The 13,604-nt window shown below is 33.4% G+C and overlaps 1 protein-coding gene across 1 annotated transcript in view; it reads right to left on the bottom strand.

Annotated features, from left to right (window-relative positions):
• Positions 1-11,026, bottom strand: part of LOC111087548 — a 61,961-nt gene extending 50,935 nt beyond the window's left edge. Inside the window, exon 1 of the mRNA XM_022394535.1 lies at positions 10,907-11,026. The gene's annotated coding sequence lies outside the window, so the exon portion shown is untranslated. The remainder of the gene's footprint in view (positions 1-10,906) is intronic.
• Positions 11,027-13,604: the final 2,578 nt, after the last annotated feature.

Genomic DNA, 13,604 nt, shown 5'->3' with positions numbered 1-13,604 from the left:
ATAATGTAACGGTCAATCCCACTATTCGTTGGTAAAAAAAGTAGCCCAAAAGTTGGCGGTGGGTGGTGATGACTAGCTGCCTTCCCTCTAGTCTTACAATGCTAATTAGGGACGGCTAGCGCAGATAGCCCTCGTGTAGCTTTGCGCGAAATTCAAAACAAACAAAACAAACCTTAGAATTGACTAAAGAAACATTTAAAACTAAACTGTATTTTTTCTAAACTGTGAAATTTTAACTTTTTCTTCAAAATTTATTCTCCTAAGAAAAAATGAATGCAATCAATGAAAATGTTCACTAAGTAAACTTCTTATTTTTCGATTTTACAAAGCGATGATTCTTGGTAGTCGTGTTTCCTTAGCACACACAGCTGGCAGGAATATAAACGTAATAGTTTTTTTGTTCAGTAATGATTATCAGAGCTTTATTCGTGGTAATGAAAAGAAAACTGAAATCGAAGATGAAGCTGTGTTTTACAAGGAAGTAAAAAACTTTCTTCTCTGTCTAACCTACCATCTTGACAGGTCGAAACAAATGGCAGCTTCCTAGACAACTAAACTACAACGAGACTCGTAAGAAAAAACGTTCTCAAGGGGGAAGGAAAACACTCAACGTCAGTTTAAACAATCATCTCTAATTCAAATAATATATATACACACACAAAACAACTAGCCAAGTATATAGGAGAAACAACACATTTACGTATAGTTAGTTAACCTTCCATCGGTCAGTTATTGGACTAATTGTCTGTTAAAACTAATCACAACAGACTTGTTTATCCTTTTATTTTTTTTGAAGAATAATTTGTGTTTTCAGCAAGTTATTTTATGTGTACAGCTTAATGCTTTTTTTTTAAAAGAAAATGGCACATCTTATTTTTTGTTACAGAATTTTAGTGTGTGAGAAACAAATGCGTTCTTGAGTTAGTCTAATGTTATGTTATAAAAAAGTGCACTAGAATTATTAACGTTTCTTGTCCTAATATTCTCTATTTTTAATATGCAGGTTAAGGTTATATGTAAGTTCCTTCTTTTATTTTATTTGATCTAACTGGCTTATATTTGAATATACTTTTCTATATTTTGAGCTATTAATGAACGTATAGTGAGGATCTTACTTGCAAAAATTATATTGCTATAAGTTTCTAGTGAAAAATACCTAGTTTTAATTTTTACGAAATTTATGTAAAGGATTCGTTTGTTTGTTTTAAAGTTTTAAAGCACAAAGCTACACAGTAGAATATCTGTGTTTTGCTCACCACGGTTATCGAAACCCAAGTTTTAGCATTTTAAGCCCACAGACTTACCGCTGATCCACCAGAGGGCTGGTGCAAAAGAATGACATCAAATCTCGCTAATGTGTGTGATTGTGTTTTAAATTCCTTATTTTTTTATTAATTCAGTATGTCAATGAAATATATCTGATACGATTTATGTTACAAAACTAAGAAATTTAGTAAATTATGAAGTTACAATAAGAGTTTCTTTCATAATTTAATTCATCAAACTAGCGATCAATCAGAAAAAGGTTTAAATGATCAAAGTTTGCAACACTTTATTAAATGTACATTAATTCTCCAGAGGGAAACATTAAATTCTTTGATTGTGTGTAAAAACACTGAGATCACTGTAATGTGTTAATTAACCAAGGGATTCCAGTTCAGGAACTGGAGAGATTATAAAATTAATGCAAAATACATCGACGAAATAGCAGTACCAAACCAATCTTTAGATATAGCTAAGTATAACTACACGGCAGACCTTGTAACTGAAAAAAAAGCTCAACAAATATAAATATAATAAACTACCTTCGTTTAAACATTAGTGTTATTAATCAAACATTTTTCTTCGAGGTTTACAGCAAAACAAAGAATTCTAATTTTAAAGTTATAAATTTTCATTTTCCGACACCAACGTTCCAAGGTGCGTATATATACTATAAAGTTTATCTGTCACAATTAATTATATTTGCTATAATTTTTTGTATGATTTTATAGAGAGGACTAGAATATTAACACATAAACGTTTGAGTAGGGAATTTTCTTTCGACAAATTACACGTGACGTTTTTTACATTTTCTGATAAGCACGATATGTTTTAAATAGAATATATTAAATAGACAGTTTTACCCTTCTTCAAGAAGGATATCATGATAAATCATTTAACAAATTAACATAAGATCTACAGATTACGCACAACTTTCTTTATCTTTACCTTACATATTCTAATACAAAAATTAGCATTCCACCTTTCAAAGTTATCATTTTACTTAACTCTAGCATAAGTTATGCCGAGTCGACTGTTTCCCACGGTGTTCATCCTAGACATATATATACTCCAACACAAACCTAAGCATTTAACCGTTCACGCTTATCACATATTCAACTCCACCGAAAGTTATGCTAAGTCGACTGTTTCCCACGGTGTTCATCCTAGACATATATATACTCCAACACAAACCTAAGCATTTAACCGTTCACACTTATCACATATTCAAGTCCACCGAAAGTTATGCTAAGTCGACTATTTCTCACGGTGTGGTCCTCGACTATGTATAAATCGCATATTTAGCACAGATGTTATAGTATATAAATAATTCCCCTTATCATCGCCTTACATACTCCGACACAAGTCCAAGTATTTATTACACTGTAGAGGCTTAAAACTATATCTTTATCTCTAACTTTTCTCACATACCATGTTAACGTTTCCCAAACTGTTAGTTTTGGTTTGTTATCTTCAGAAGCACCTTTTTAAGTTTATTGAGCAAACTCACCTTAGCAAGGTCACCTTAATACGTTAGTAGATTAAAACAACTTGAACTTGACTAGATGAATGAGAGGTCATGTACACATACTGTGCTACTTTTCTATCGACATCCAGCCGGAACTACTATCATATTAAATAAGACCTAAGTTTATATCTGTTTATATCTAATAATGTATTAAATTTGATTAATTCAACGTGTATGTTAGTTCCTTATATAAATATATAGATTTAATATATAACATTAAATTTCTTAAATAGCAATAATAACATTGGCTAATTGTGATAGGCATGGTACATGAAGCTTTGCTTGTGAAAAGATGCTTGGTAACATCGCTAAGCAGGTTCAACTTTATGAGCTGTTCTTGGAATAATGGTCGAAAACACCGCTAACAACGAGGATACACAACTGGTGCCCTAAGGCAGAGTAGACGTAGTGTTTTTTTTGCCTTTCTTTCATAATTTAGACTAATTATTATTAACTGTTGTTGTAGATTTTTATCAACTCTTGTGGTAGAACGTTTTACATTATTGTTTTTAAGTATTTGTAAGTAGACATTGTTTAAGCCGCTTGTAATAATACCGTGTAAAAGTAAGAAAATCATAGCCAAATATGTGAAAAAAGAAGTAATATACATTGTCAAGTAATCCTCACTCCCTGAGTGGTGAGTTCGTTATTGAGTTCTTTGTTTTACAACTAAGTAGTTTATATTTCATGTTAGTATCTATCACTGAGCTAAGTCGTAAAGACTGTTTTTTTCTTTGTTTTTAACATTAAGAAGGGATTTTTCAAAAAGCCACGTGCTTCACTATTGAGCAAGCATATATTTAAATTTTATAAAGTATGTCTCTAACCTGAGGCTAAGAAGGGCGTATATTTTACAGATGCATTTAAATATTTTATCTTTGCAGCCTTTATAATATTAAGATTTTTATGCAACTTTATTACACTGACTATTTATAGGAATTATTACTTTAAAAGTAGAACACGATTCGATAGACTATCAAAATTTTCCATAAAAATATAAAAAAGACTAAATATAAAAAGACTTATTCTACATAAAGTGAAATCAGTGACTTATTCTACATAAAGTGAAAACAGTGACTTATTCTACGTAAAGTTAAATCAGTGACTTATTATACATAAAGTTAAATCAGTGACTTATTATACATAAAGTTAAATCAGTGACTTATTATACATAAAGTTAAATCCATACTCTATCTCTATTCTACATAAAGTTAAATCAGTGACTTGTTCTATATAAAGTTAAATCTATACCCTATTTTGCCTGAAGTTGAATCCCTGCCCTAATCTACATAAAACTCATTGTCTTGTAATAATGATTTACAGATCAAATTGTCATATTATAATGAACTTATCAGTTTTATTTTATTAAATATCACATTACGATATTACGAACGCTTATTTATTTTCTAAGTATCTGTAGCGAACTATATTTATAAATAACATATCTGCCTTAGTTCTAATGTTCAATTTTTATTGTTCAACAGCTTTATATAACTAAACTAGTTGCTTTTGGCATGCATATTAAAATAATAACTACTATAGTGGCATCCCTCCTTCCATGTATTTGATTGAGCTGCTGTATACGCTATCATTACTTAAAGACAGAGTATGAAAGAAGCCTTAAACGACAAAACCATTAAAGCGTCGGTGTTAATATTTATGGAAATAAATAACTTGTTCATTAGCATTAGCTTCTCGTGAAAATGTTTTCAAATAAGGGTAAGGCATTGCTAGGGGTGCTACTAACAGAAGAACCCTTGTATTACTAATCTGTGAGGCACTGTAAAGGTATTTACGTACAGATTATATACACTATAAATTAATGTAGGTACTCCATGTAGCTACAATCTTGTCAACACTGCACAGGTATTAATATTAACATACAGACTCTGTACACTCTTGTCAATACTGCAGAGGTACTAACGAAAACATAAGTTCTTTTGATAAAGTAAAAATTATAGAAACGCATACGTTTAAAAACTCACAGCAAATCTAAACCTTTATCAGTTACGATAAAAATGAACGCAGAGTATTTGGTAATATTATAAGTCCCTTAGTAACGAATTCCACAAAATGAGACACATCTTAATTATATTTCTATCGATTGCTTTGTTGTTTCAAATTTTTCACAAAAAGCTACAGAAAGGGATATTTACGCACAGCCGTACCTAACTTTGAACTGATAGTTTAAATAGAAGGAAGTTATTCAACAGCACCTATCGCCAACTCTTGGGCTACTCAAAATTGATCAAGTAGTAATATTAAACTGACACTTGAATGGCACATCCATGGCCCCAAAGTGAAAACATCGTTTTTTTATTTATATATATATGCATTTTACGAATATTGCAAATGTTGAGTGTTACCAACGAACAGCGTATCCTCCTTTCCAGTTATTTGGTTACAGAATCAGTTTGTTTGTTTGTTTTGAATTTCTCGCAAAGCTACACGAGGGCTATCTGCGCTAGCCGTCCCTAATTTAGCAGTGTAAGACAAGAGGGAAGGCAGCTAGTCATCCCCACCCACCGCCAACTCTTGGGCTACTGTTTTACTAACGAATAGTGGGATTGACCGTCACATTATAACGCCCCCTCGGCTGAAAGGGCGAACATGTTTGGTGTGACGGGGATTCGAACCTGCGACCCGCAGATTGTTAGTCGAGCGCCCTAAGCACCTGGCCATGCCGGGCTACAGAATCAGAATGGTGTATCATAATAAATTAACTCATATAGAAAACACCTAAGTCATAGAATGCTTTCTAGAAGCAAGCATTTTTTAAAAGTATAGAAACATATAACTAGAAGTAAAAAAAATGATCGAAGGCAATAATATTTAAAAGAACTGAGAGAGCAAGTATTCAGGTATGTCTTCCGACTGTTCTTCGGTCTACTAGAGGAAGTATTCAGGTATGTCTTCCGACTGTTCTTCGGTATACTAGAGGAAGTATTCAGGTATGTCTTCCGACTGTTCTTCGGTCTACTAGAGGAAGTATTCAGGTATGTCTTCCGACTGTTCTTCGGTCTACTAGAGGAAGTATTCAGGTATGTCTTCCGACTGTTCTTCGGTATACTAGAGCAAGTATTCAGGTGTGTCTTCCGACAGTTCTTTGGTATACTAGAGCAAGTATTCAGGTGTGTCTTCCGACAGTTCTTCGGTATACTAGAGCAAGTATTCAGGTGTGTCTTCCGACAGTTCTTTGGTATACTAGAGCAAGTATTCAGGTGTGTCTTCCGACAGTTCTTTGGTATACTAGAGCAAGTATTCAGGTGTGTCTTCGGTATACTAGGATTAATAAATCTGCTTTGTGGCTTGGTAGAACAAGATAGCAGGCTTAATGTCATACCTATTTACAACGGTGATTAAAGCTACAAATAACTGATGGGACTAGCTTTTCTTTAATGTTTTCTTAAAAACCTTTTACTTTATAGATGGACTTGGGATTTTCAACTTGAATGGCACCTTATACACACATATGCTAAAGGACAATAGGAAAGACATCTGCCGCCACAACGGCTTTGGCCAGCCAGCTGTTTGAACCTAATAACAGGGCCGACTGTCCTTTTTATAACGCGTTCAAAGCGGACTGTGCAACAAATCTTGAACTACAAGTCCTCAGTACGTAGATCGCCATGCCGTTCAATAAGTCACGCCCAACCCTGCCTTATAGATACGTTTAACGCATTTTCTATCTTTACATCAGTTTAAAATCTTGAACGATTTTTAATTCTTTGCCTCCTTATTTCTAGATGGATGTTGTCATAAATCTCTGCAATATAGCGTTTACAGGATTGAATACACGTCTTTTTATATCGACGTCGTGGTTTTTTTGGCAGATGTCTCCAAATTAGTAAGCATTTCATAGCAGAACTAATTTCATTAATGTCGAGCTTGCCCCCCAGTGGCACAGCGGTATGTCTGTGGACTTACAACGCTAGAATCCGGGTTTCGATACCCGTGGTGGGCAGAGCACAGATAGCCCATTGTGTAGCTTTGTGCTTAATTACAAACAAACAAACAAACAATGTCGAGCTTTAGCAGCTTGATTATCAAAGTTTCTTTAATATCTATATTGTTTTCTTGCTGCTTCTTGTCATAATTTTAAAAAGTGCATTCCTTACTTCAACTGCAACTACGCATGACATGTTCTTTTATACTCGATCTGTCTTCACTGAGTAAATCTGTATGTTCCCGCACTCTACTGGTAATTCCTATTTACCTACCGTTATAATTAGGATATGTAGGTTCATAAACAACGTTAGAGAGTTTTTATACAGGAATCTTATCTTTAAATTTAAAAAAATTCAATCTACTTCCAGGTTTGAAAATAACTCTTAGGTCAAAGTGAAAGATATTCTGTGACTGTTTTCTTACTAAAATACGTTTTCAAGTGAAGGGTGGTAATTTTGTCACATTTATGATTTGTTGTTTTGATATCTGAACTCTTACTAAGTATGTTCTTATGTTATGATCTTGTCTGTCCCATAAAAAAGAAAATCATTCTTTTTCAAATCACATTTTATATTCTTCACTTTCTTATTGAAATGGGCCCGGCATGGCCAGGTGGTTAGGGTGCTCGACTCGCAATCTGAGGGTCGCGGGTTCGAATCCCCGTCCCACCAAACATGCTCGCCCTTTCAGCCGTGGGGGCGTTATAATGTGACGGTCAATCCCACTATACGTTGGTAAAAGAGTAGCCCAAGAGTTGGCGGTTGGTGGTGATGACTAGCTGCCTTCCCTCTAGTCTTACACTGCTAAATTAGAGACGGCTAGCGAAGATAGCCCTCGTGTAGCTTTGCGCGAAATTCAAAAACAAACAAACAAACTTATTGAAATATTCATAAGCTCGGTGGACTAATATTTTTACAATATTATATTTGTAGTTATATGGATAAAATTATCAAAATTGAAAGACAGTCTTGTGACCGTTTTTATATGAAAAGCTTCACAGCTTAATTTCCCTTGTTGTTATGGAGTGAAACATCCAATAAAGCAAGTTGTTGATTTTCTTGATGTTCTGACGTGAGCTTTATATTAATATGTTTATTGTTCAGATATTCACACAACTGACTTGTCTATTCCTCTTCATTAAGAATGGCAAAAGTATCATTCACGTACCTAAGATAGTATACAGGTTTGAAACATTCCTCCAACCATTGTTTTTATGGTAGCACATAAATAAATCAGCTATCGGTGAAGCTAATCTGGGCCACATCGCAACTCCAACAATTAAAAAGGAAATATAAATTCTTGGCGGCAAATTTCAAAAGTTGTTGAAAACTGACCTGGGGAATCTCATCACTTCACTTTCATGTTCAAAAGTTAAACTTGTCGCCAGTTGTAATGTCTCCTTCAAAGGGATAATCGTATATAATGATATAATGTCCAAGCTAACACAGAATACATTGCTATAACATTTTAGATCCTGTACTTCACTAGAAAACACAAAACTATATTTTATGGTATGCTGGTTATGAGGAAAGCGATCCATAAATTCCTCTATTAAACCTCCTGCGAGGAATCTAACCCCACATTTTAGCGTTATAAGTTTGTAAACTTACCGCTGTCTCACCGGGTACTGTGATTACAAACACTTTACAAAAAGTAATTTTAAAATTTCCAATTTTTTTCAGATTTCTTAAAATATGGGGCTGGGCTTAGTTTGATGGTTATTGTGCCAGACTGTGGATCTGAGGATCAATGGTTCATGCTTTTAAAAAAAAATAATGCATTGTAGTTTGGGACCACCGATACATTATAAGAGTAGCAGTAAAATACTCGATTAAAGCAGCTCAAGATTTTGTGATGGCTGCTGTTAACTATCTGCCTTCTCTTTAATCTGTCAGTTCAAAATTAGATAAGGTCAACGAAGATAGCGCGAATATCCGAAACAAACGAAACCAAATTATTAAAATGTGTGATTCCAAAATCAAACATATGTGGTAAATTTGATTAAAAACGAATTATAAGATAGAAGTCATGAACAACAACCTAGATTAAAAATAATAATTTTTAGTTGGTTGATCTTTAAATTCAACAGAAAGTCATCTATATACATCTTCCAAAGAATGAGTTACAAAATTCTGAGAAGCTGTTAATTAGCTCTTTCCAATACAACCTAATAGACCTATATATTAGCTCAGTGGTTCCCAACCTGTGGTCCCCGGACCCCTGGGGGTCCGCGAGGATAATACCATCTCATTAAACAAGTAGGTTTTTTAATTCTGTTGTTTTTTAATTGCACACTCAGTTATATATGTATTTTATTTTATAGTGAAAAATGGAAAAACAAGTTAATTATTAGTAAGAAAAACAGTTTGTTGGGTTGATGGAATCTTTCAAAGAACATGGGGTCCTTGGTGGTGAAAAGGTTGGGAACCGCTGGACTAGCTAATTCATTAAATACAGCCATTGAATTAATCATAACCAAACTATGACACATATTAACAGTTTCTGTTTTAATCCAAACTTCTAGTGTTATGAATTTTTTTTTTCTGTTTTCATGCTTTGAGGTCCCTCTCTTTGTACTTTAGTTAACGAAATACTGAACACTTTTAAAAGTTGCAGCATCAATCAAACAAATGCAGTGAAAATACTGAGATTAAAAAAAACTATCATGTACAGTATGGTCTTACGTCACACAAATGGAACTATGAATATCCGAGACTACGATATTCTTGTGGCATTGGTATTTATAATATTAATTGAGGTTGCTATAACTATTTTTTTTACTTAGCTTACGTTTTTGAGAGTTATGATAAACCTACGCCCTGAGCTTATTTGTTTTTTTTTGATAACTCAAGACTACACTAGAATGTTGGTCCACTGGGGACGTGTTAAAATTTCCAAGAGTTGTTTATGAAACACGTTAAAATTGTCATTGCCAACTGTTTTTAGGCGACATGTTAAAATTGCCAAGATTGGTTTATACTGAACAGGTTGGCCCGGCATGGCCAGGGGGTTAGGGCGCTCGACTCGCAATCCGAGGGTCGCGGGTTCGAATCCCCGTCACACCAAACATGCTCGCCCTTTCAGCCGTGGGGGCGTTATAATATGACGGTCAATCCCACTATTCGTTGGTAAAAGAGTACCCCAAGAGTTGGCGGTAGGTGGTGATGACTAGCTGCCTTCCCTCTAGTCTTACACTGCTAAATTAGGGACGGCTAGCGCAGATAGCCCTCGTGTAGCTTTGCGCGAAATTCAAAAACAAAAAAAAAACTGAACAGGTTAGAATGACAAAGATTTGTTTCTGGAACATGTTACAATTTTCAAAAATTAGTCAAGGAAAGTGAATGAAATTCTTAGAAATGTCACATTATTTGACAACTATTTTGTTTTAATTGCTTTCTTTATTGTGTATGTCAACATTTTTAAATATTAAAATGTAGAATCCCAGAATGTTGATTATTTTATGTTTCAATTAAACCACTGCATTGTATTTGTTACAATCTGTTTAGCCCGTGTAACTTTTATGTCTTAAAACAATTGAAAATATTAACTTTCCATTTCACCTCTTTTCGAAATACAACAAAACAAGATTTTAGACATCAAGTTTACGTCTGAAACAAAATTATTTAAGGAACTTAATTTAAATGAACTTGACATTTAACGATAAACATGTCAGTATGCTATAAACCAAACAGCAGTATATATCAGGCAGATGTTGTATGGACTTTTGAAGCTCGCATATTTCAAGATAGTCTTCAAATATAACTAAGTCCTCAAATAACGTCGTTGTGTCTTGTAATTCATATCATCATAGTTTGCAGATCTTAATAGATATTATGTTTGCTTGTTTAACACAGTATATGATATATTCTTACAGCTTAACTGTCTCAGTATTTCTTTCATTATAAGTATCAGAGTGCCCGGACTGTAGCAGAAAGTGCAAATAAAAGGTTTTTGTTTCCTTTATATAGTGCTCATTTTCACAGACTGCGTTGATTAGGCCTAAAGATTAAAATTATCTCTGCTGTAATAACACATATTTATACCAGAACTGTCAATTATGTTCCGTATGAAAGAGTTTTTATATAGATCTGCATAAGCTTTGCCTTCTCTTTGTTACTTTTATAATACTGTATAAACGTTCTTTCCTTATTCTCTACCTTATCATACCTTGTTTGGTGGTGTCAAACCTGGCCAAATGTACGGATCTCGATCTGGCCGACGGTTTGCTTAAAGACCTCGTGATTCTGGATTTCGCTGGGATAACTGCAGACTGGTGGGAGTGCAACAGTTGCGTTTCTCGTCTTTATAGTCATGAACTTCAGGAATATTTATGTGAAGAGCACAGTGGGTGGAGAGGCGGAGTTTGCTGTTCTAAGAGTTGTGATTGGCTGAAATATGGGTAACTATTAAAGATATTTGTGAAATACGCATAGGCAGGACGTCTCGTGGCCACAAACTGAGTAAATAAAATAACACAAAAAAACGTTAATTTAGCATTGTAAGTAGGTAGACTTTCCCTATCCCACTGAGGGACAGCCTATTGTTTTAGGTCAAACTTTTCAGCACTATTATCTTATATGTTACTGTAAAGAAAGGCATTTTTATCGGTAGCTAATGTCTTAATTCTGTGTCTAAAGAAATATTCATGAATATTATTTTTGTCATTTGCTAACATTTAACCATCGTTCATTACGCTGTTCAGATGCTTCCACCGTAGTAATCGAATTAAGCTTATGGGCCCTACATTAGTGTAGAGTGATGTACTTGAGTTAGTACTTTTTATAATATTGTATATATTTTTTTATTTCTCTTTTTTTTTACATGGTCGTGTAGAACTAGATTGAACCTGGAGTTTAGAAGATGTACAAAATGGTAAAATATCAAAAATACCAAACTTAACTTTTCCTGAATTTATTTTCAGGCACATTGTGCTAATATATTAAGAGTAAAAAAAAACAAAACGTTTTTTTGGTACAATGCAAGTATATTTTCGCAGTGTTAAATTTGTTCATCTTACATAACATTGGGTTGCAAGGTGTTAACAGAAAGCAATTACTGTTTAAACTATGACATGCCATTAGTGTTTCGCCGAGACTTCATTATGCAGTTTTAACGAACAGTCTGCTTGTGTGTGTTACACTAGTAGCTATAGTTCGTCATTAATCGTAGGGCCTTATTATCAACTAAAGTTTCAAAAAAATTCATTAAAAGTGTAAAAATAGTAACTCTCTCTCTTTCAGCTTTCAGTTTTTTGTACGAAGATTTTAATAATGTAGTCAACAGAAGAACATGACAATATAGTTTTAGTGTGGTTTAACAATAATAATAATAATAATATAAAAAAAAATGGGCGAGGAAAGAATTGTTATTTCATTACTTTGGAAAGCATCTATCGAAACAAGTATTTCCCTGTAAAAATGTCTATTTTACATAGCTCAGCTGCACAGCCATAAAAATATTTAACCCTTAAATCATAAATGCTTTAAAAAGTATTTTGGAATATTTGCATTGTAAAATTAGAAGAACAGTTCAAAAATGTTTTTCCCAAGCCAAATTGAAATAAAACGTTTAAAAACCATGAAATCCATTTAGCAAGAGTTGTTTAACTTAGTTATTAAACAGATTGAAAAAAAGTTTAGTATTATTCATTAAACTAGTTACTTCTTTTGAAATGTTGATTTAATGAACAAAAACCACAGATTTAACTCACCTCTGTTAATTAATAAAACTTACAAACTTCAATAAAAATCTGAGCAAACGTAGGACATTTAAGCTAGTTTAATTTTTAGTTTATATTTATCTTTAAAGAAAGCGCAGTTAACAAGATGTCAAGTCTGATTTCACTTAGGTTTTATTGATTCATTTACTAACTGTACGTCAACGTTTAGGGATAGTTCAATGATGTTATATTTAAGCTTTGACTTACTATTAATTATACCAGAGAAGGACTTTTGAAAACGACGAGTTAAGTAATTTTTATAGACCCATATGTTTGTTTGTTTTTAATTATGCACAAAGCTACACAAGGGCTATCTGTGCTCTGCCCACCACGGGTATCGAAACCCGGTTTCTAGCGTTGTAAGTCCGCAGACATACCGCTGTGACACTGGGGGCTAGACCCATATGTCAGTTCTCTCAAAACGTCAAGGTTTCACTTTGTTTGTAAAGCTCGCTGTTCATGCCCTGACATATACAATTTGAGACAAACTACAAGTTTCAAACAAACAAAAACAGTTAAATATGATATTCGTTTGAAATAAGTATCACGATAATATTTTTCAAATCTACCTACATGAAAAACGTAAGATGAGTGCATAATATTTTTTTTAAACACTAACTTTGATATATAGTAAAAACTTCAACCACACAAAAAGCAGCAGTTAATTTTTATAGATGGCTAATTATTACATAATTCATCATTAGTGTAGATTGATGTACTTAAGTTAGTACTTTTTATAATATCATATATTTTTGTTGTTTATTTCTCTTTTTTTTTACATGGTCGTGTAGAACTAGGTTGATCCTGGAGTTCAGAAGACGTACAAAGTAGTAAAATACCAATCATAAAACGAAGTGAAGGAAGATGTCACAGAAAGGGGTTTTGACAGGAGACTTACAAAGTAGTAAAATACCAATCATAAAACGAAGTGAAGGAAGATGTCACAGAAAGGGGTTTTGACAGGAGACTTACAAAGTAGTAAAATACCAATCATAAAACGAAGTGAAGGAAGATGTCACAGAAAGGAGTTTGGACTGGAGACTTACAAAGAAAAATATCTTTATTTAAGTATCACCAAGTTTACTACAAAAACAACATTACTTAACATAATAGGAACAAAAATATAGCTATAATAAATTAGCAAAA

Source organism: Limulus polyphemus, unplaced genomic scaffold (assembly GCF_000517525.1).
Source record: "Limulus polyphemus unplaced genomic scaffold, Limulus_polyphemus-2.1.2 Scaffold2283, whole genome shotgun sequence".
In the NCBI taxonomy this organism is placed as follows: domain Eukaryota; kingdom Metazoa; phylum Arthropoda; class Merostomata; order Xiphosura; family Limulidae; genus Limulus; species Limulus polyphemus.
This window is presented reverse-complemented; position numbering and strand designations above follow the sequence as displayed.